We start from the raw sequence: 23,211 nt of genomic DNA on the forward strand, positions 1-23,211 counted from the left end.
CTGGGTGGACGTACCGCCGAATTGCTCAACACGTGGGGCGTGAGGTCTCCACAGTACATCGATGTTGTCGCCAGTGGTCGGCGGAAGGTGCACGTGCCCGTCGACCTGGGACCGGACCGCAGCGACGCACGGATGCACGCCAAGGCCGTAGGAACCTACGCAGTACCGTAGGGGACCGCACCGCCACTTCCCAGCAAATTAGGGACACTGTTGCTCCTGGGGTATCGGCGAGGACCATTCGCAACCGTCTCCATGAAGCTGGGCTACGGTCCCGCACACCGTTAGGCCGTCTTCCGCTCACGCCCCAACATCGTGCAGCCCGCCTCCAGTGGTGTCGCGACAGGCGTGAATGGAGGGACGAATGGAGACGTGTCGTCTTCAGCGATGAGAGTCGCTTTTGCCTTGGTGCCAATGATGGTCGTATGTGTGTTTGGTGCCGTGCAGGTGAGCGCCACAATCAGGACTGCATACGACCGAGGCACACAGGGCCAACACCCGGCATCATGGTGTGGGGAGCGATCTCCTGCACTGGCCGTACACCACTGGTGATCGTCGAGGGGACACTGAATAGTGCACGGTACATCCAACCCGTCATCGAGCCCATCGTTCTACCATTCCTAGACCGGCAAGGGAACTTGCTGTTCCAACAGGACAATGCACGTCCGCATGTATCCCGTGCCACCCAACGTGCTCTAGAAGGTGTAAGTCAACTACCCTGGCCAGCAAGATCTCCGGATCTGTCCCCCATTGAGCATGTTTGGGACTGGATGAAGCGTCGTCTCACGCGGTCTGCACGTCCAGCACGAACGCTGGTCCAACTGAGGCGCCAGGTGGAAATGGCATGGCAAGCCGTTCCACAGGACTACATCCAGCATCTCTACGATCGTCTCCATGGGAGAATAGCAGCCTGCATTGCTGCGAAAGGTGGATATACACTGTACTAGTGCCGACATTGTGCATGCTCTGTTGCCTGTGTCTATGTGCCTGTGGTTCAGTCAGTGTGATCATGTGATGTATCTGACCCCAGGAATGTGTCAATAAAGTTTCCCCTTCCTGGGACAATGAATTCACGGTGTTCTTATTTCAATTTCCAGGAGTGTATATGGCACGCCAACATGTTATAAAGTGGGGGTGTGTGAGTTAGCGAGCATTTCGCGCTCATTTAAGTATATGACTGAAAAAATCAGCCTTCTGGAATTGTGAAACGAATCCTGTCGTCCAGAACCGCGTGCCACGAGTCCAGGAGAGGCGCTCCAGGAGATATGCTGTTAGTAAGGCACTCCATTCGGTCTTCTGCTGCTATAGTCCATTAACGCCGATTTTCGCGGCCCTGTCGTAATGGATGTGTCCGCCGTACGTCCCACACTGTCACAGTGCCACGCAGTGTTGATTGGCTGTTAGCAATGACGACTAAGCATTGCTGTTGTCGGTCGTTAAGTGAAGGCCGTGGGCCACTGAGTTGCCGTAGTCAGAGGTAACGCCTGAAATTTGGTGTTTCAGCATACTCTTGACACTTTGGATCTCGGAATATTGAATTTGTAAGTAGGCTGTTTATATTTTCTTATTGGTAACGCCACGTAGCGCTCTATATGAAAAATCGCTGGCTGTGCTGTGTGCAGTCTGTGGGTAGTTTGCATTGTTGTCTGCCATTGTAGTGTTGGGCAGCGGCAGCTGGATGTGAACAGCGCGTAGCGTTGCGCAGTTGGAGGTGAGCCGCCAGCAGTGGTGGATGTGGGGAGAGAGATGGCGGAGTTTTGTAATTTGTCATGAACTGCTATTTATATTATGACTATCAAGGTAAATACATTGTTTGTTCTCTATTAATATCTTTCATTTGCTAACTATCCCTATCAGTAGTTAGTGCCTTCCGTAGTTTGAATCTTTTATTTAGCTGGCAGTAGTGGCGCTCGCTGTACTGCAGTAGTTCGAGTAATGAAGATTTTTGTGAGGTAAGTGATTTCTGAAAGGTATAGTTTAATGTTACTCAGGGCCATCCTTTTGCAGGGATTTTTGAAAGTCAAATTGCGTTGCGCTAAAAATATTGTATGTCAGTTTAAGCACAGTCTTGTATAAATTCTTCAAAGGGGACGTTTCAAATTCTCTTACGATTTCCGAAATGGACTGTCACAATCGTCTAGTTCCAACTACTATTCCGCGTTCAGAGTATGTTTATTCCCACCACGTGGCCATAATCTCGTCGTTGACCTTTTCTCACGAATCACCTGAGTACAAGTGACAGCTTCACCAATGCACTGCCCTTTCATACCTTGTGTACGGATGCTAATGCCATCTGCATACGTTCATATCACCATCCTATGACCTTTACAACTCGGTGTATATACGCAGAAGAGCCAAAACGTTATAATAAAGTTAGACACGCAGTACAGCATCGGTTATAAACGACAGCATTCGACAAGTTGTTGGTAGGTAGCCGGAGATGTGAGGCACAAATGTCTACGAGCAAATTACGCTGCTCGCGTAAATTACAGCCCGGCAGTTTGTGAACTTTTAGCTGGCGCCTGACAGGGTCACACATGTTTTCCATCGCTTTCAGATAAGGTCGCATCCAAGTATGGCGAATACGGCAGGGAATAATTCTAGCGACGATCCGGTTCGCAAACGGAAAAATCCGATGACACAGACAAATTTGACAAAGAGAACCTTGTTATGGCCTGGCGCTTGGGGACGACCATCTCTGAAACGCTGAATCTGATCCGCTGTTCACGTACCTCTTTCGCGACCTTCTGTGGAAAATGGATCAAGACCGGTGAAAACACGAGTAGGAGTCAAGGTATTGGACGTTCGCGCTACAACATCGGAACATGGTTGTCTACAAGAAAGTAGCAACATCAGAAGACTCGTACGTACTCCAGGAGGACCTGCAGAGGATTAATGCATGGTGCGACAGCTGGCAGCTTTCCCTAAACGTAGATAAATGTAATATAATGCGCATACATAGGGGCAGAAATCCATTCCAGTACGATTATGCCATAGGTGGTAAATCATTGGAAGCGGTAACGACCGTAAAATACTTAGGAGTTACTATCCGGAGCGATCTGAAGTGGAATGATCACATAAAACAAATAGTGGGAAAAGCAGGCGCCAGGTTGAGATTCATAGGAAGAATTCTAAGAAAATGTGACTCATCGACGAAAGAAGTAGCTTACAAAACGCTTGTTCGTCCGATTCTTGAGTATTGCTCATCAGTATGGGACCCTTACCAGGTTGGATTAATAGAAGAGATAGACATGATCCAGCGAAAAGCAGCGCGATTCGTCATGGGGACATTTAGTCAGCGCGAGAGCGTTACGGAGATGCTGAACAAGCTCCAGTGGCGGACACTTCAAGAAAGGCGTTACGCAATACGGAGAGGTTTATTATCGAAATTACGAGAGAGCACATTCCGGGAAGAGATGGGCAACATATTACTACCGCCCACATATATCTCGCGTAATGATCACAACGAAAAGATCCGAGAAATTAGAGCAAATACGGAGACTTACAAGCAGTCGTTCTTCCCACGCACAATTCGTGAATGGAACAGGGAAGGGGGGATCAGATAGTGGTACAATAAGTACCCTCCGCCACACACCGTAAGGTGGCTCGCGGAGTATAGATGTAGATGTAGATGTAGATGGTGATCGGGGCCTTAAGCATTCTGTAAAACACGACGGGCGGCTGACTGTCTGTGGCAGTTTTGAAGGCAAAGCATAACGCTCGTGCCGGCGCAAGTGTTTCAGAGCACACCGTTCGGCAGACATTGTTTCACATAGGGCTCGGCAGCGGAACGACAATATTTATTCCCTTATGGACACAGTATCATAGAGATTGTAGAGTTGGGAAACAAATCACCTGGCTGAAAGAATCAAGTTTCTTATTAAGCCAGGTCGATTGTCGTATCTGGATGCGCCGTCATCCTGGCGAACGGTTGCTGAAAAGTACCCCGTGTAACGTGCGCAGGCCGGTGCCACATTCACCTAGGCCTCAGTGGGAGCTGTGGCAGTAACTGAAATCATCATGGCAGTTGTGGGCTACACCACTGCCTACGTCGCTTCTTTCTTGACGTTTTCCCTGACTGCGATGGCAAATTTCAGCAGTATATCTCAAAGCCAAGATTATGCTACAGTGGTTAGAGGAGTAGGATCGTAAGCTCACGTTCATTTCTTGGACACCAAATTTGCCTAATGTGAAACCGACAGAGTAAATTGGGGCGCTGCCTGCTGCCAGCTCCGCGCTCTCAGAGCAATAATTTACGAGAACTGCGTGATCTGTGCGTAGACATCTAGTACGGCATACCTCCAGAAACCTACCAAGTACTTGTCGAATCTATGTCACCCATAACGCGCGCTGTACTGAGTTTCAAAAGTAAGCCAACAAACTGTAAACATGTGTTACAATGTGAAATGTAAAATTTCCCAGTTGCATTAAATGTTCGAAGAGATTTCGGGACTGCAGCCGGTCGTCGTAAACTTCATTTGACGATATTTTGACTGGACGCCTTCCAGTCATCTTTAGGTGAGCCATCGAATACTGACGATGACTTTCTTCGCTCTACCTTACATAACGTCCTGAGAGTATATCCACCCATGTATCAGAGTCACGGTGACAGAAGGGCCACTCCGCCCGGTGGCAGCGCCCTCGCTGGTGGAACTGTAAGGATGAGCTGTCTTCGTCAGTCCTCGGTGTATTCTGGCGACTTCGTCTGGAGCAAACCTCTGAGATGACGGGTTTCTAAGCATTATCCAGCTGGTAGCCGCAGTCACGGATCATTAGATTTTCCGTTATGCATGTTTCAACGGATTCTTTTATAATGAAGTCCCAAAAAAAATATAAAAGAAAATTCACTAAGAAATCTCCACACCGTAAATATGATGTACAAAAGATAAATGGCAATGAACAATTTACAAAAGAAACGCAAAATTTAAAACCACAAAATTGGCAACAACTGCAAGCAGGACTTTTAAATGCAGCTGAAACTGTAGCACCGCAAACAAGAACACGTAAACACCCATAGTGGACAGATGAGTGTGACCAACTGATAAATCTCAGACAACAGGCGTGGCAAAATTGGTTGTGCAACAAAAATCAAAAGACCCTGGAAGATCTCAAAGATACCAGGAAAACAGTCACAAAAGCAATACGAACAGTCCGTAAACAACACGAAGACAAAAAATTGCAAGACATAGAAAATGATTTCAAGAAAAACAATTCCCGAAATTTCTACAGAGTATTCAAACAGAAATTAACAAAGTATTCTGCTCCATCACTCCAGTTCAAAAATGACCATGGGGAAATTGCTCATACCAACACCGAAAACTGTGAAATTCTTGCAAAATACTTTTCTAAATTACTGAATAGTGAAAAGCCTGCAGAAAAATTTGAGTACCATCGTACACAACGAAACCCAGACTCAAAGCCACCAAGTTTACAAGAGATTAAAGAGATAATTCAGTCACTGAAAAATAACAAAGCCTCAGGAGAAGACCAAATCATCGCAGAATTATGGAAAAATGCAGGAGAAAATCTTATTGCAAATCTGAAAGAAATTATACATGAAATCTGGAAAACTGAAAAAATCCCCACAGATTGGAAGACTGCAATCATACATCCTCTGTACAAAAAAGGAAGTAAAACAGACCCCAACAACTATCGTGGAATCTCTTTATTGTCAATAACATACAAAATTCTGTCTAAAGCCCTACTAAACCGCGCAGAACCTCAGCTGGATTCAAAACTAGGCGAATACCAAGGTGGGTTCAGAAAAGGTCGATCATGCGTAGAACAAATCCTTAACTTGAAAAACTCAATGAAATATTTACATAGTATTTCAAACAAAAGTTATGTTTATCACGTTTGTCGACTTTAAAAAAGCATATGACAGTATAGACCGAGAATCCCTTTTTGAAGTATTAGCAGAATTTGGACTAGATCAAAAGACAACAAACATCATAAAAGAAACACTCACGGAGACCAAATCCAAAGTAAAATTTATGGGAGAATTGAGCACAGAATTTGAAATAGACAGAGGAGTACGACAAGGGGATGGACTGTCCCCAGTGCTCTTCAATTGTGCTCTTGAAAAAGTTGTTAGAGAATGGAAAAAAGCAGGTGCACCATCACACAGACTGGGACCAAGACATAAGGGCATAGAATTAGACTTTTTAGCATTTGCTGATGACATGGCACTGATCGCACAAGACATTACCGACGCACAGAAACAGCTAGAATTATTACAAGAACAGGCAGCTAAAATAGGATTACAAATTTCATTTGAAAAAACAAAATTTATGACTGACGTCAAAGATGCACCTTCTGATCTCAAAATTGGTAATAACTACATCTCTCGAGTAAAAGAATTTAAATATTTAGGTGAATGGATTGCAGAAAATTGTAATGAAAAGAAATCTGTCTGATCAAGAGACCAGAAAATGGAGACGGCGTTTCAGTTAACAAAAAACATTTACAACAAAAAGAGTCTCTCGCGGAACTGCAAAATAATACACTACACAAGAGTAATTAGACACGAAGCTCTCTACGCATCTGAGACACTAAACCTTCAACACAGAACACTAAAAGAGGAATTAGAAGTGAAAGAACGTAAGATAATGAGGAAAATCCTAGAACCAAGAACTAAAGATGGGGTACATTATCCAAAACCCAATGCAGAAATATATAAAAATATCTCCAAAATAACAGACACAATGCGCTTGAGAAGAATCCAATTCATGGGGCACTTAGAAAGAATGGACTCAAACAGGTTAACGTACAAAATCCGTACATTTTTAAAGAACAAAACTACAAGACCGAACTGGTACAAGCAGACGGAAAAAGACCTGAGAGAATCAGGGTCGCCAAATCTACATGATAGAAATGAAATCAGAAAAATCTCGAACACACGGGGTTTTGAGGAACAAGAGAGAAAAACTAACCGACATACATGGTCTACGCAACGAAAGCTAGCCCATTCGTTGTTTATGAAGGAATGCTGGGCGAAAAGGAAGGCCAACAAATGTTGATTACGCGTGGTCCTAAGTGATCCATCCGCGAAGAAGGAGAAGGAGTCCCAAAAACATGTTGCTGTGGCCAAAATTAACGTTTTGTCATACTCCATGTCGTTGGAAGTACAATGTTTCGCTCTTGGAGACTTGCTGGTTTGCAGAGTGCGAGTGCAACGTTAATGTTTTCTACAGCATTCTTCCACTGTGCGTGTTGTTTGTACTTTATACGCCGCACTACATTGGCAAAGTATTTTGTGAATTCCCCCCTCGCGCAATAACAAATTATCCTTCACTGATCCCCTGATCCCAGCAGCTCCGTGATCTTAGATGGTGGGCGGAAAACCACTTTTACCAGAAAATTACTGAGGATCATGCTATTTTAAATGAAATGTTTCCTACGAAGGGGAAAAGGCTTTCGACTTTGCTGATAGGTTCTCGTCTTTATCGATTTCTCAGTGTTTGGTTTCAGCAGAGAATGCCCTGTTAGTTTTCCGGATAGAGCATCCACTGCCTCTGAACACTGTCTTTAAAGGTACAAGCTCTTTAGGTGCTGTATAGGCTCTGTGTAGCCTACTTGGGTTTTGAGCATTTTACGTTGTCCGAATAAGCTGTTATCTGCTTGTCGAGATTACAGAACTGAACGTAAGCTGGTGAAATCTGGATTCGCGGGACAGAGCGGATCAGGTTGTGGAAAGGGGCCAAGGTCAATTACTGTTAGTTATACAAGAACACATACTACTTTATTCCTCAAACCAATGCACAGTTTTCTCTTTCAAACAACAAAGATCAACAAGGGCCTAAGTAACTTCTCCAGAATAATTTTCAATGATTGCTTTTAAAACACTAGGATTTAGAGTAATGGCTGAAGGCCTTACTTAAGTAAAATTACAATATCTTCTCGGCTAAAGGCCGAAATAATATTTCAGATCAGCTAAGAAAATTCTTTAAAAGCCAGGTATTTACAAATTCCGGCTAATGGCCATATTAAGGAAAATTCGAGTTAATTCTTCGGCTGAAAGCCCAATTAAAAAAGAATTTTCCTTGTATAATAAAAGAGAGACTTTAAATATAAGCTTTTACACAGTACAACAGAAAAACATCTTAAGAAAACTTGAAGTATCTTGTCGGATGAAGGCCCATACAATTAATCAAGAATAATGTTAAGATAAGCATTTACAGAACACGGCTGAAGGCCGTTTCAAGAATTCAAGATAATTAAAGAGACGCCATACAGACAAGGATTTACACATTAAAGTCACAGATTCTGAAACAAACGCTGCTGAAGGCCTAAATATAGAGCAACAAGAATTTTCAATGAAACACGGCTGAAGGCCTAATCTGAAAGTTGTTACGAAGTTCGGCAGAAGGCCATATACTAAACGTAAAACACACACAATATTAATACACGGCTGAAGGCCTGGCACAGTACCTGCGACCAAATAAAATGACAATCACAAACAACAAACAGTGGTGCTCAAAAGTGTTCCAAGGGTCGGCCTGGAGAGAAAACTCTAACCAAAGTTTAGGTGAGTCAGACAGCCAAGCGTAACTCTAAACAATGGGTTGCAGCACAACCTACGGGCGGCTGACGAACCAACCAACCACCTAATCATTTCCCTTCCACCAGACCAACAGCACCACAACCAAAAGTATTAGTGAAGACGAGGATCGCAGACGGATTATGTCTTTATAATAAATGCCGTATAAGCACAGTCAAGGCACAATAAACAATCAAAGAGAAATGGAGAACAACACCAAGTTGTCGAACTACACGCCGTGCCGGACAGCATCAACACAGCGAGGAAAACACGCTGCCGCAAAACTACGCCAACAACCAGGGCAGGTTACCAGAACGTTAACGCCAGCAAGGCGGAAGACACCGCTGGTACACTTCACTAATCAATTATAATTATTTGGAAGGTTAAACACCATACAGGGAGACGGCTGCAAAATTAGCCGACTCCAACACAGCATCATGTTGCTGCTTGCAGGGACAGCTCAGGACGCAACAACCAGCAGTCAACGAAGAGATGTCACAACGCTTGAACTTTCATGACAGGTTCACTGATTACTCAACTCCGGTATGGCGGTGGGCGAGGAACTGAGCAGTTCTCGCAGCTCGTGCCACACAACTCCGACCGCGCATGCAGGCCGCCAGCGGCCCCGGTCTGATGACACGCCGCAGAGACTTCATCGCTGGTCCGCCGCAACAGACCACCTGCCACACACACCATGACACGGAAATACACTCCTGGAAATTGAAATAAGAACACCGTGAATTCATTGTCCCAGGAAGGGGAAACTTTATTGACACATTCCTGGGGTCAGATACATCACATGATCACACTGACAGAACCACAGGCACATAGACACAGGCAACAGAGCATGCACAATGTCGGCACTAGTACAGTGTATATCCACCTTTCGCAGCAATGCAGGCTGCTATTCTCCCATGGAGACGATCGTAGAAATGCTGGATGTAGTCCTGTGGAACGGCTTGCCATGCCATTTCCACCTGGCGCCTAAGTTGGACCAGCGTTCGTGCTGGACGTGCAGACCGCGTGAGACGACGCTTCATCCAGTCCAAAACATGCTCAATGGGGGACAGATCCGGAGATCTTGCTGGCCAGGGTAGTTGACTTACACCTTCTAGAGCACGTTGGGTGGCACGGAATACATGCGGACGTGCATTGTCCTGTTGGAACAGCAAGTTCCCTTACCGGTCTAGGAATGGTAGAACGATGGGTTCGATGACGGTTTGGATGTACCGTGCGCTATTCAGTGTCCCCTCGACGATCACCAGTGGTGTACGGCCAGTGTAGGAGATCGCTCCCCACACCATGATGCCGGGTGTTGGCCCTGTGTGCCTCGGTCGTATGCAGTCCTGATTGTGGCGCTCACCTGCACGGCGCCAAACACGCATACGACCATCATTGGCACCAAGGCAGAAGCGACTCTCATCGCTGAAGACGACACGTCTCCATTCGTCCCTCCATTCACGCCTGTCGCGACACCACTGGAGGCGGGCTGCACGATGTTGGGGCGTGAGCGGAAGACGGCCTAACGGTGTGCGGGACCGTAGCCCAGCTTCATGGAGACGGTTGCGAATGGTCCTCGCCGATACCCCAGGAGCAACAGTGTCCCTAATTTGCTGGGAAGTGGCGGTGCGGTCCCCTACGGCACTGCGTAGGATCCTACGGTCTTGGCGTGCATCCGTGCGTCGCTGCGGTCCGGTCCCAGGTCGACGGGCACGTGCACCTTCCGCCGACCACTGGCGACAACATCGATGTACTGTGGAGACCTCACGCCCCACGTGTTGAGCAACTCGGCGGTACGTCCACCCGGCCTCCCGCATGCCCACTATACGCCCTCGCTCAAAGTCCGTCAACTGCACATACGGTTCACGTCCACGCTGTCGCGGCATGCTACCAGTGTTAAAGACTGCGATGGAGCTCCGTATGCCACGGCAAACTGGCTGACACTGACGGCGGCGGTGCACAAATGCTGCGCAGCTAGCGCCATTCGACGGCCAACACCGCGGTTCCTGGTGTGTCCGCTGTGCCGTGCGTGTGATCATTGCTTGTACAGCCCTCTCGCAGTGTCCGGAGCAAGTATGGTGGGTCTGACACACCGGTGTCAATGTGTTCTTTTTTCCATTTCCAGGAGTGTATAACTGTCACACCAAAGAAGTTCCAGCCGTACTAGTATCGATAAACGCTGCTGCTGCCACCGACAGAGACAAGTGAGCAACTCGTTCAGATAGTAACTGAGGGAGGAATAAGACGCCACTCGATGGTGACAAAATGCCCAAAAGGAAAAACGGCACTAACGCGAGCAGACCTCAGCTCACTGGGGTGGGGTGGAATCAGATGCACGGTTCTGCGAGACTTTAAGGGGATACGGAATCGGATTTTGGGTTAAAAAATCGAATTTTTTTTTATTGGCGTATTATATTCTGCCATGTTTCCTCTTTAAAATGATGTATCATACATAGCTCTACTACAATTATAACTATTTTATTTTTATATATTTGTGAGATCGGGTATTGCGCTTTAGTTATACACGTCTCTCGTGGCTGACCATGAACTTTTTGGCAGTACCTTTAAAGTGACATGAATTCAAATATCCCGGTTGCCAGCGACTATTTATACACTAGTTGCCCGAAAATGTTTCTCTCTGGTTTCCTCATGTTACTCTTTGACTTTGTGGCGGGACTGTTTTGTAAACAGTGTGATATAAGGAAGTAGTTGTTGTTGAGTTATTTCGTATTTAGTGCTTCATTTTTCGCAGTGAAAATGCCTAGAGCTAAAGCAAAAGTATTTAAAAAGCGTGTGAACTGGCAAAAGAAAAGAAATAATGATTCATTAGCAAAGCAAAGCAGTTCATCATCATCACTGTTGGAAAATGTGAATCCACTTATTACTGATTTGCCGAACGAACTTACACCAAATGAAAACAGTGCTTCTCATAAAAAACTAAGAGATTTGGAAGAGAAATATAATTTACTTGATAGAGGGAATGAAGTTTTTGAACTCATTGATACGAATATATTGTGTGAAGCTCTTGAAAACAGTTTGTGCTGCAAAAAATGTCATGGAAACGTTTCTCTGAAAGTAGAATCCCATGTTGGCCTGGCTGCCCAGTTTAATTTAATATGCAGTGTTTGTAAATACAGCTGTAAGTTTCCAAGTTCGGTTTCAGTAACTGTAAATAATGGATACAAGAAAACTGAACTTTATAGTGTAAATATTAGGTTAGTTTATGGATTGCGAGCAATTGGTAAGGGCAAAGCAGATGGTGATATGCTATGTGGTGTTCTAAATCTTCCAAGTGCACCTTCAAAGTTTGAAGCTTACAATTATGTACTAGGATCTGCAGTTGAAGATGTAGCACAGAAGTCAATGCAGGTTGCTGTGGAAGAAGCAGTGGAAGAAAATGACGGCAGTCGTGACCTCACAGTGGCGTTTGATGGCACGTGGCAGAAAAGGGGCCACACCTCCAACAATGGTGTTGTAACAGCAACTAGTGTTGATACTGGCAAGGTTATTGATGTTGCAATAATGTCTAAATACTGTAGGTGCACAGGCAGGCTGAAAAATGAACACAGTGATGACTGTATTGCTAATTATTATGGTAGTAGTGGTGGCATGGAGGTTGCTGGGGTGCAGAAAATTTTTCATCGCTCTTCACAGTGGTATAATGTTCGCTATGTCAAATATCTGGGAGATGGTGACTCTAAAGCATTCAAAGAAGTTTTGGAAAGCAAACCATATGGGAACAGTGTAAATATAAGCAAACTTGAATGTATAGGACATGTGCAGAAGAGAATGGGTGCCAGGCTGAGAAGGTTAAAATCAGTTATGAAAGGGAAAAAACTAGATGATGGGAAAACCTTGGATGGCAGAGGAAGATTGACTGATTCCATAATAGACCACATTCAGAACTGCTATGGCCTTGCAATCAGGCAAAATACAGGCAATCTTGAAGAAATGAGGAGAGCTATATGGGCTTTATATTTCCACACCGCATCCACGGATGAGCATCCACAACATGGTTTGTGCCCCAAAGGTGAAAACAGCTGGTGTAAATACAATAGGGGACTAACAACAGGAGAGAAATACATTCACCACCACAGTCTACCATCAGCCATCATGGCAGAAATAAAGCCCATTTTCAGAGATGTGGCTGACAGAAGTCTTCTGATGAAATGTCTTCAGGGAAAAACGCAGAACCCCAACGAGTGCTTGAATAGTGTGATATGGCATCGTCTCCCAAAAACAGTGTTTGTCGGAATTAATACACTACATTTTGGTGTGTATGATGCTGTGGCAACCTTCAATCTTGGAAATATAACTAAATGCCAGGTCCTTCAAAAGTTGGGTATGTGTGTTGGTTCCCGTACGGTACGTGCTATGTTCTTTTTAGATCAGCACAGACTAAGGCATGCTGATAATATAATCAAGACATTAGTGAAAAAAGCAAGACAGGTGCAGAGGGGTGCCAAAAGAAGACTTGAAGATGATTATGAAGACTGTGAAGGGAATGTTTTAATCTTCTTTCTCCGTTTCCCGTAAGTTTACTTTTTACTTCATCTAGGAACATTATCTCAGGAACTGGTCAACCTAGAAGTCTGAAATTTTTATGACGTAGTGACATAGGTCCCTATTACATACTGAAACAACGATTTTTTAATTACTTGATTTACAAAAGACTTAGGGGTGATAGTCTAGTAAAAAGCGATGGAAAAAATTTACTTAAAAATAAATGTACAATATCTCTGTAAGAAAATACTTTGACAATAAACTGTTGTTTCAGTATTGTTGTAACATATGAATGCACATACAGTAAAATTTTTACCTCTCTGTCTCCAGTAGTTTGTGAGAAAATGTTCCCTATAGTAGGCATATATTAACATTGCGGGGATAGGTGATTCCGTCTCCCCTTAAGGCCAAAAACATCCAAACGGTAGAGTATGTTTAAGTAAAACACCGATGGTTGGAAAAGAATGAGTAATAAATACTTGAAGCAGGCATTTTCAAACTGGTAATGTTTCATAGAAAAAGTCACTGATGTTCATGAAATTACCTTGCGAAATGCCACGCAGTCGTCTGTGATGTGTGCACAGTGGAGTTTAGTAATATTTGCAGTTCATGACTGGTTGTTGAAGATGGAACGTTAACCGTTACTGAAACCAACAGACGTGCATTTAATGTACAGTGCGGCAGTAGGTAACGCCCAGGAAGCCGAACGGAGGCACAGAGAAAAACTTCACAACAGACGTTTTCCCTAGAGACAAAAATCTACATTCTTGGACAGAAACTTTCTAGGATCTGGAATGAAACTTATACACAACTGGCCATTAAAATTACTACACCACGAAGATGACACAGGAAGAAGATGCTGTGTTACGAAAATGATTAGCTTTTTAGGGCATTCACACAAGGCTGGCGCCGGTGGCGACACCTAAAACGTGCTGACATGAGGAAAGTTTCCAACCGATTTCTCATACACAAACAGTAGATGACCGGCGTTGCCTGGTGAAACGTTGTTGTGATGCCTCGTGTAAGGAGGAGAAATGCGTACCATCACGTTTCCGACTTTAATAAAGGTCGGATTGTAGCCTTTCGCGATTGCGGTTTATCGTATCGCGACATTGCTGCTCGCGTTGGTCGAGATCCAATGACTGTTAGCAAAATATGGAATCGGTGGGTTCAGGAGGGTAATACGGAACGCCGTGCTGGATCCCAACGGTCCCGTATCACTAGCAGTCGAGATGACAGGCATCTTATCCGCATGGTCGTAACGGATCGTGCAGCCACGTCTCTATCCCTGAGTTAACAGATGGGGACGTTTGCAAGACAACAACCATCTGCACCAACAGGTCGACGACGTTTGCAGCAGCATGGACTATCAGCTCGGAGACTATGGCTGCGGTTATCCTTGACGCTGCCTCACAGACAGGAGCGCCTGCGATGGTGTACTCAACGACGAACCTGGATGCACGAATGGCAAAACGTCATTTTTTCGGATGAATCCAGGCTCTGTTTACAGCCTCATGATGGTCGCATCCGTGTTTGGCGACATCGCGGTGAACGCGCATTGGAAGGGTGTCTTCGTCATCGCCATACTGGCGTATCACCCGGCGTGATGGAATGGGGTACCATTGGTTACACGCCTCGGTCACCTCTTGTTCGCATTGACGGCGCTTTGAACAGTGGACGTTACATTTCAGATGTGTTACGACCCGTGGCTCTACCCTTCATTCGATCCCTGCGAAACCCTACATTTCAGCAGGATAATGCACGACCGCATGTTCCAGGTCCTGTACGGCCCTTCCTGGATACAGAAAATGTTCAACTGCCGCCCTGGCAAGCACATTCTCTCACCAATTGAAAACGTCTGGTCAATGGTGGCCGAGCAACTGGCTCGTCAAAATACGCCAGTCACTACTCTTCGTGAACTGTGGTATCGTGTTAAATCTGCATGGGCAGCTGTACCTGTACTCGGCATCCAAGGTCTTTTTGACTCAATGCCCAGGCGTATCAAGGCCGTTATTATGGCCAGAGGTAGTTATTCTGGGTACTGATTTCTCAGGATCTATGCACCCAAATTGCGTGAAAATGTAATCACATGTCAATTGTAGTGTAATATATTTGTCCAATGAATACTCGTTTATCATTTGCATTTCTTCTTGGTGCAGCAATTTTAAAGGCCAGTAGTGTATATGATTCTCACATGTTCATACCTATGTATTGTGTAAAGTAGTTGTGTAGGGTGTAATTAGTATAACTGCGGTCATTTCTATTGGTGGCTGAGGCGGGTGTATTGAACACATTACATCGGCATTTACGTCATTTGCAGGCTTATAACCATAGCTATTACAGGTCGTATGATTTTATGTTGGGCAATACCTCAAAGTACATGTGGCAAGAGCAAGGCATTAATGCTTATTTTCCCCTAGGCAGCATGTCAGATGATGAAGTGTGGACAGGTGGACGCAAAACGGTTGGTCCATACCGGCAAGCGCGGTCCACCTAGTGGTGCAGTACGGCCATGAAGAATACACCAGCTCATTCAGTTTGTAATGTGTTTGTGGAAAAAAAACAACCCCAATGTGTGTACACGTAAGATATTACATATAAAAATATCTGCAATCATACCTACCACGTCCTGTGTATGTGGAATTTCTAAAAGTTTCCTAAATTATAAACTGTTGTGTAAATGTTACAGTCCGTCACTATTTGTTTCTGGCTTCACTAACGAGCCTTGTTCGGCGTGTGCCACGTTCAGCGAATGTTACGTTGCGGTATGCGTGTGAGTTAGTCGCTGTGGCGAGCGTCAACTGTCGACGCATGTCTAGGAGGTTGTTAGAACTCGTCAGCAGTCCGAGCTGGTGTGGTGCGTCTACTGTCTAGCATTATTTGTATTACTTGTAGGGCTGTTAAATATATTAGGGACACACGGTCTTAATAACAGTCACAACGGATGTTTTGTGAGAATAAGGGGGAACCGTTAAATAAACGTTGTATTTGGTGCATACTTGATGGTTACTCAACCTGCGATCGCACTGACCAATCATGATACTAGGAGTATATGACCCTACCATCAAATGAAGTTCGTCAACTCCCTCCCTACGCTGGCTGCACGGTGAGGAGAGGGTCAGAATTTCGGCCAGCGAGCGGATAATGTGGAAGGGGCTTATACTGGGTCGTTGAAGCCATAGAGTATTTTGTGAGACAACGTGCGAGAAAATTCGACAACAGGTACTCTTCAACTTACCTAAAACGTGAAAATTTATAACACCACAAGATGGTGAGTACTGTTGGAGCACGAGCTACGTCTTTGTCATGTAAGTCATTGCTAAATTGTTTCTGGGAGCCGAGTTCTGTACTTCATAGAGTTTGTATTGTCCACGAGTAAGGTGTCTTGTGTTTGGCAGCGTTTTCGACTGCCGCAGTAGCTATTTCTAGAGGGAAGAAAATCGACCCTTCTCTCATCTCAGACCACAAGAAACGACTATTCAACTGATATTGTAAAACATGAAAGTACGTTATTTGCTACCACTCTGTTTGCCAGCTGCATGTTACGTGGTGTTCAATCGAATTCTGCAGGGTTATTTGTTGGAGACTGTGCTCAGTCGTGAAACTAATGTGTTTGAAAGTGTTATCAGAGTTGCGTCCCTCCCCTCCCAGCTCTCCTCCCCCCCCCCCTCTCAAAAGACTCATTTCGCTAGGAGCTTTTGCATTTTTAAATATCTTGTTAAAAAATAATAAAAAGCCAGTCAGTTGCTAAATGGAATGTTTATTTAAGCCCCTTAACCATAGTTTCAACGCTTATAAAAACGTGTTCTTCAGAAGGGAGTAGTGGTAACTTAAACAGGTTAACAGTTTATGTTTCGTTTACTGTTATTTCACCCCTCTTTGCCCCGTCTGGGTGGAGGATGGACTGTCAGTGGTACAGTCAAACCGCTCTTCAGCCAACTGACAAGAAAAATCCAAACGAGATTAAAAGATTTACAATGTATTTAAGAATATTGTTAGATGTAAAAATAAAATGGAAGTTTTACACGTAAGAAACATGACTTCCTTCGCTTTGAGTTAAAAGCAAACGTAATGTAAGGCAAAAACAGAAACGCAATAATAGTACATTTAAAAACATTCCAAAAAAAATCATCATGTGTTACACTGATGTCAAAAAGAATCACCTCATTGGCATTAAATCTGGAAAGACCTGCCGTGGGATAGGTAGTCTTGTATCGAGGCGGAAAGGGTTGGTCGTTGAGGAGGGTTGAAAAAGGGAGGTTGTATATGGATGGCGGACTGGTGCAGATCTATCGTTGATGCAGGAGTGGCTGTTGGCGTTCTATGTAATAGAATGGGGTATCACCGAGGCTAAAATGTGATGGGGAAAGGTGGCTATCGGAAAAAGGGTGGAAGGGGGAAGAAAGGTTCAAATGGCTCTGAGCACTATGGGACTTAGAACTACTTAAACCTAAGGACAGCACACACATCCATGCCCGAGGCACGATTCGAACTTGCGACCGTAGCAGTCGCGCGGTTCCAGACTGAAGCGCCAAGAACCGCTCGGCCACAGCGGCCGGCTCTGGAAAGAACAGGATAGGGAAATATGGCGAAGGAAGGGAGAGGAAGCACTGACGAGTTGAACCAGGTAAGATGGGTAGATGTCAGAGACGGGTTCATGATCTCGGAGGGGGAGACAATTGAAGTTTCTCTGAGTGCATGTGGAGGGTGTATACGTGTAGAGCTGGTGGGATGTGTTGGTAGAGGCGCGGCAGCGCACTGGAATTGGAAAGTAGATAGCTGAAAGGCGTCACTGAAATATAAAATGTGACCTTCATGATAATTAAAAATATACAACACGGTGGTTGTCATTTGGCATTACCTCACCAACCTACAGCTAATGCACTGGCGTCACGTACACGGCGCTTGTGCTAAGGAAAGCTTCCGTCAAGAGAGGGCACGAGAAGTATAGGCGAGGAGGGGGAGAGATAGACAGTGAACATTATTAAGATAAACTTGCACAAACGCTAAAATTAAAATTAGCTGAGCGATCTGAGGCGCTGCAGTCATGGACTGTGCGGCTGGCCCCGGCAGCGGTTCTAGTCCTCCCTCGGGCACGGGTGTGTGTGTTTGTCCTTAGGATGCTTTAGGTTAAGTAGTGTGTACGTTTAGGGACTGATGACCTTAACACTTAAGTCCCATAAGTTGAACCTTTTTTTTTTCTTTTGAAAACAGTGAGATAGTGTAAACAGAAAACAATAGTAAAAAGACTAGGGAGGAAAGTGGGGTATGGGAGTAGAGTTAGGGGAGGAAATGCGAGCGGAGAAAGATGAGGGGGGGGGGGGAGGGGGAGGAAAGGCGGTAAAACGTGTATAACAAGTATAGCACATCTGAGAAAACGTAACTATCAAAGCATCTAGGAACACATTCATATCTTAACAAAGAAGAAACACTGTTACTACTGGCCTGAACTGACGAGGAAAATGACATATCCAATAGACATTTCACTGTTACGTTAACAAAAGTAGGAGTCTGAAACCACCAAGAAAGTGGCTCGATTTTCCAGATGACAATTAGATATATAATTTTCCTCGACTGCTGAGGCTATTGGTACCTGTGTTTCGTCTTTCTTATGATTTAAATGTATTTCTAGAGGTTTTGATGTTCACTGTTTTACATATTTGTTTGTTATATCTGTTTCTACCACCTTCCTTCACTCACCCCCCCCCCCCCCCCCTCGCATCGGCCCGCATCTCGTGGTCGTGCGGTAGCGTTCTCGCTTCCCACGCCCGGGTTCCCGGGTTCGATTCCCGGCGGGGTCGGGGATTTTCTCTGCCTCGTGATGGCTGGGTGTTGTGTGTTGTCCTTAGGTTAGTTAGGTTTAAGTAGTTCTAAGTTCTAGGGGACTGATGACCATAGATGTTAAGTCCCATAGTGCTCAGAGCCATTTGAACCATTTGAACCCCCCCCCCCCCCCCCCTCGCAATCTCTCTTCACCCTCATTACCTACCATCCCTTCCCCTGATTTCCCTGTTCTGTCCTGTCTTCTTGCTATTTTTTTCTATTTACACTTTCAAAGAATTTACTTAATTTGTTTTTACCACAATCGTGTTATCTAGATGATAACTTATTGCCATATTGTGGATTTTGAATATGTACGCAACTAAATATCATCTGTTTTTTCATGCCATTATTCTAATTTTAACGCTTTAAGGAAGTTAATCGTAATAATGTTCAAACACTATCGTGCAACCTTCTCGCATGTACTGCTAGAGCCCTTTCTTGCCAGAAGCTTTCCTTAGCCCAGGAGTTGCGTACGGGACGGTAGTACACTAGCTGTACACTGATGAGGTAATACTAAATGGCAACCAGCATGTTGTGCATTGTTTAATTAAACAACTAACCTACAAGGAACATTGTCTGAAGCTGAAGCAGAAAGTATCCTCCAGAAACTGCCTTCTGCGGAAACTCGCGGGATCGAAGAGCGGTACACATCCACAAACATTAAGAACAACAGCTCTTGCCTTATGCTATTCTGCAGGAGAGTATGCCAGCCCATTGTGGTACAATTTAGTACATGCAAAGAAGGTTAAGGTAGCCTTAAATGACAGCTGTAGGATTGTTACAGGCTGTCTAAGGCCAACCCCACGGACAAAGTTCAATGTCTCGCTGGGATTGCTCCATGTGACATCAGAAGAGAGGTCGCTGCTAACATCGAGAGGCATAAATGAAATACAGTGACCTCACATCCACTCTTTGGACATCAACCTGGTAAGCCAAGGCTGAAGTCCAAGAAGAGTTTCCTAACAACTTTACAGCCCTTAGAATGATCAACTGCGGCTACACGACTAAGTGGAAAGAAAGATGCCAACACCTGTCAAACTGTATGACACCACATGTTTCCCTGCCGCCTGGGCAAATGGAGAAGTGGGTCATCTGGAAGTCCTTGAACAGACTACGGACCGAAGTCGCAAGATCGAGGGACAATCTCCTTAAATGGAACTTCCAACTGCCAAATGCCAACACAACACTGTGCGAATGCGGTGAATTGAAGACAACCCAGCATGTCTTCAAATGAAACTTATGCCCAAACAGCTGTACCATAAAGGACTTAACGTCTGCTTCTTTGTTGTATATGTGTTCATTTTAGTGTACCTCTGACACGAATAAAGAAAGAATTATTATGGAGGTGGAAGTTTATATTTTACTGACACCTTTCGTCCATATTTTAACATGTAACTCATTAAGTATGAATAATTTCTTGTATGAGTAAAGAGATCTTATTGTACCTGCGCACGCGCGCGCGCGTGTGTGTGTGTGTGTGTGTATTAAAATGTTTTCATTGTTAACCTGTTCGGACTGTCACTGTTTCCTTCTGAAGAGGACGTTTTTACAAACGTTGAAATCATGTTCAAGGGATTTAAATAAGCCTTCCATTTTGGAACTGATTGGCTGTTTATTACTATTTCTTCAAGAAGATTTCATCCTACGGTTGCTGCTCCAGCCACGTACAAAACTTTAAAATTGTTACACATAGTAATTTACAAATTTCACACCTAACTTTTGGAGAACAAAGAGGTATGAAACCTATGAGTACACAGGATAATTTTCAGTTGCTTGTGTGATTGCCTGTCCACATGAAAGTCCTTGCAACCTGACTGGTAAACATCTGCCTAGGTAAAACCGTAGATCCGCAGCCTGACGGTTCTTGCTGTCAGCAACAAATACACTCCTGGAAATTGAAATAAGAACACCGTGAATTCATTGTCCCAGGAAGGGGAAACTTTATTGACACATTCCTGGGGTCAGATACATCACATGATCACACTGACAGAACCACAGGCACATAGACACAGGCAACAGAGCATGCACAATGTCGGCACTAGTACAGTGTATATCCACCTTTCGCAGCAATGCAGGCTGCTATTCTCCCATGGAGACGATCGTAGAGATGCTGGATGTAGTCCTGTGGAACGGCTTGCCATGCCATTTCCACCTGGCGCCTCAGTTGGACCAGCGTTCGTGCTGGACGTGCAGACCGCGTGAGACGACGATTCATCCAGTCCCAAACATGCTCAATGGGGGACAGATCCGGAGATCTTGCTGGCCAGGGTAGTTGACTTACGCCTTCTAGAGCACGTTGGGTGGCACGGGATACATGCGGACGTGCATTGTCCTGTTGGAACAGCAAGTTCCCTTGCCGGTCTAGGAATGGTAGAACGATGGGTTCGATGACGGTTTGGATGTACCGTGCACTATTCAGTGTCACCTCGACGATCACCAGTGGTGTACGGCCAGTGTAGGAGATCGCTCCCCACACCATGATGCCGGGTGTTGGCCCTGTGTGCCTCGGTCGTATGCAGTCCTGATTGTGGCGCTCACCTGCACGGCGCCAAACAAGCATACGACCATCATTGGCACCAAGGCAGAAGCGACTCTCATCGCTGAAGACGACACGTCTCCATTCGTCCCTCCATTCACGCCTGTCGCGACACCACTGGAGGCGGGCTGCACGATGTTGGGGCGTGAGCGGAAGACGGCCTAGCGGTGTGCGGGACCGTAGCCCAGCTTCATGGAGACGGTTGCGAATGGTCCTCGCCGATACCCCAGGAGCAACAGTGTCCCTAATTTGCTGGGAAGTGGCGGTGCGGTCCCCTACGGCACTGCGTAGGATCCTACGGTCTTGGCGTGCATCCGTGCGTCGCTGCGGTCCGGTCCCAGGTCGACGGGCACGTGCACCTTCCGCCGACCACTGGCGACAACATCGATGTACTGTGGAGACCTCACGCCCCACGTGTTGAGCAATTCGGCGGTACGTCCACCCGGCCCCCCGCATGCCCACTATACGCCCTCGCTCAAAGTCCGTCATCTGCACATACGGTTCACGTACACGCTGTAGCGGCATGCTACCAGTGTTAAAGACTGCGATGGAGCTCCGTATGCCACGGCAAACTGGCTGACACTGACGGCGGCGGTGCACAAATGCTGCGCAGCTAGCGCCATTCGACGGCCAACACCGCGGTTCCTGGTGTGTCCGCTGTGCCGCGCGTGTGATCATTGCTTGTACAGCCCTCTCGCAGTGTCCGGAGCAAGTATGGTGGGTCTGACACACCGGTGTCAATGTGTTCTTTTTTCCATTTCCAGGAGTGTATGAAACAGTTCGCAAATCCACAGGCTGACCCGACAAACCACAGAAGCTGAGTAGGGAATACATAAAGAGCAACCCCCTCCACTAAGAGAGAAATAAGAGACTAGCTTCCCGAATGGAGATGGGAATTACTGAAAGAAAAAATATCTTCCTCATTCACATGATCACCTAGCCATACTCTTCAGACGTGTTTTAGTCCTAAGTAAAATACCAATAATGTCGACTGCACTCTTCGATTTATATTATAAATTACAACGTGGTTGTTTGTTGCTAAACTAAAGGTCTCAAAATAATTCGAAGAAAGATGATCTTTTCACGATTTTAAACGAATAATTTTCAAATGCTAAATTCCGTTGAATTGCAGTTCCTTTCATGTTTTCCTAAGGCAATTTACGAAGCGCTGATCCAAAGATATTACTGTTATTATATTAAAAATTCAGTTCTTATTTTTGTTAAACTTGTAGTAATCTGTAGCCCGTCAAAAATGTGACGATCGTCTCCTCCCCCCGTCAGAACCGAGCCCTGGACCCGCGCTTAAGTTTGAGTATAGTTGTACGTCAGGGGAACTCGTGTGAATACAACCATCACACGTAGAAATGAATGTCCATGAGGATCTGAACAACATACTGTCTCGTACCACAGCCTCCGCGATTTTTGGACCTGTGTGTTACGTGGTGTCGTTCTATGGAACGCTAGCGGAAGCTGAAAAGCAACTGTTTATCTGGGTCGTAACATTTTGAGTAGTGATGTGAATTTAAGCTGTTGCCCTAAGCTGTAAATTGTCTCTACGAATAACATCCAGTTAGCCAAAGAATTCATTAAGCATGCTTTACCAACTGCGTAGGTGTTTCATATGTCTCATATTACTAAAGGAATATTGATCAAAACTGGAAGAGAAGTTCCTGCAATGACATGTTTGGAAACCAGTACCTGTTAAGATATGGTCCAATTTACACTCGTGCTCATAAAGTATGGAAAATGCTGACACACGGTGAAAAAACGCTCTGGTGGGCGGTTTGCGGGTTTAAATCACCTCGAAGTATAA

The sequence above is a fragment of the Schistocerca serialis genome, chromosome 1 (genome assembly GCF_023864345.2).
Source record: "Schistocerca serialis cubense isolate TAMUIC-IGC-003099 chromosome 1, iqSchSeri2.2, whole genome shotgun sequence".
Lineage (NCBI taxonomy): Eukaryota > Metazoa > Arthropoda > Insecta > Orthoptera > Acrididae > Schistocerca > Schistocerca serialis.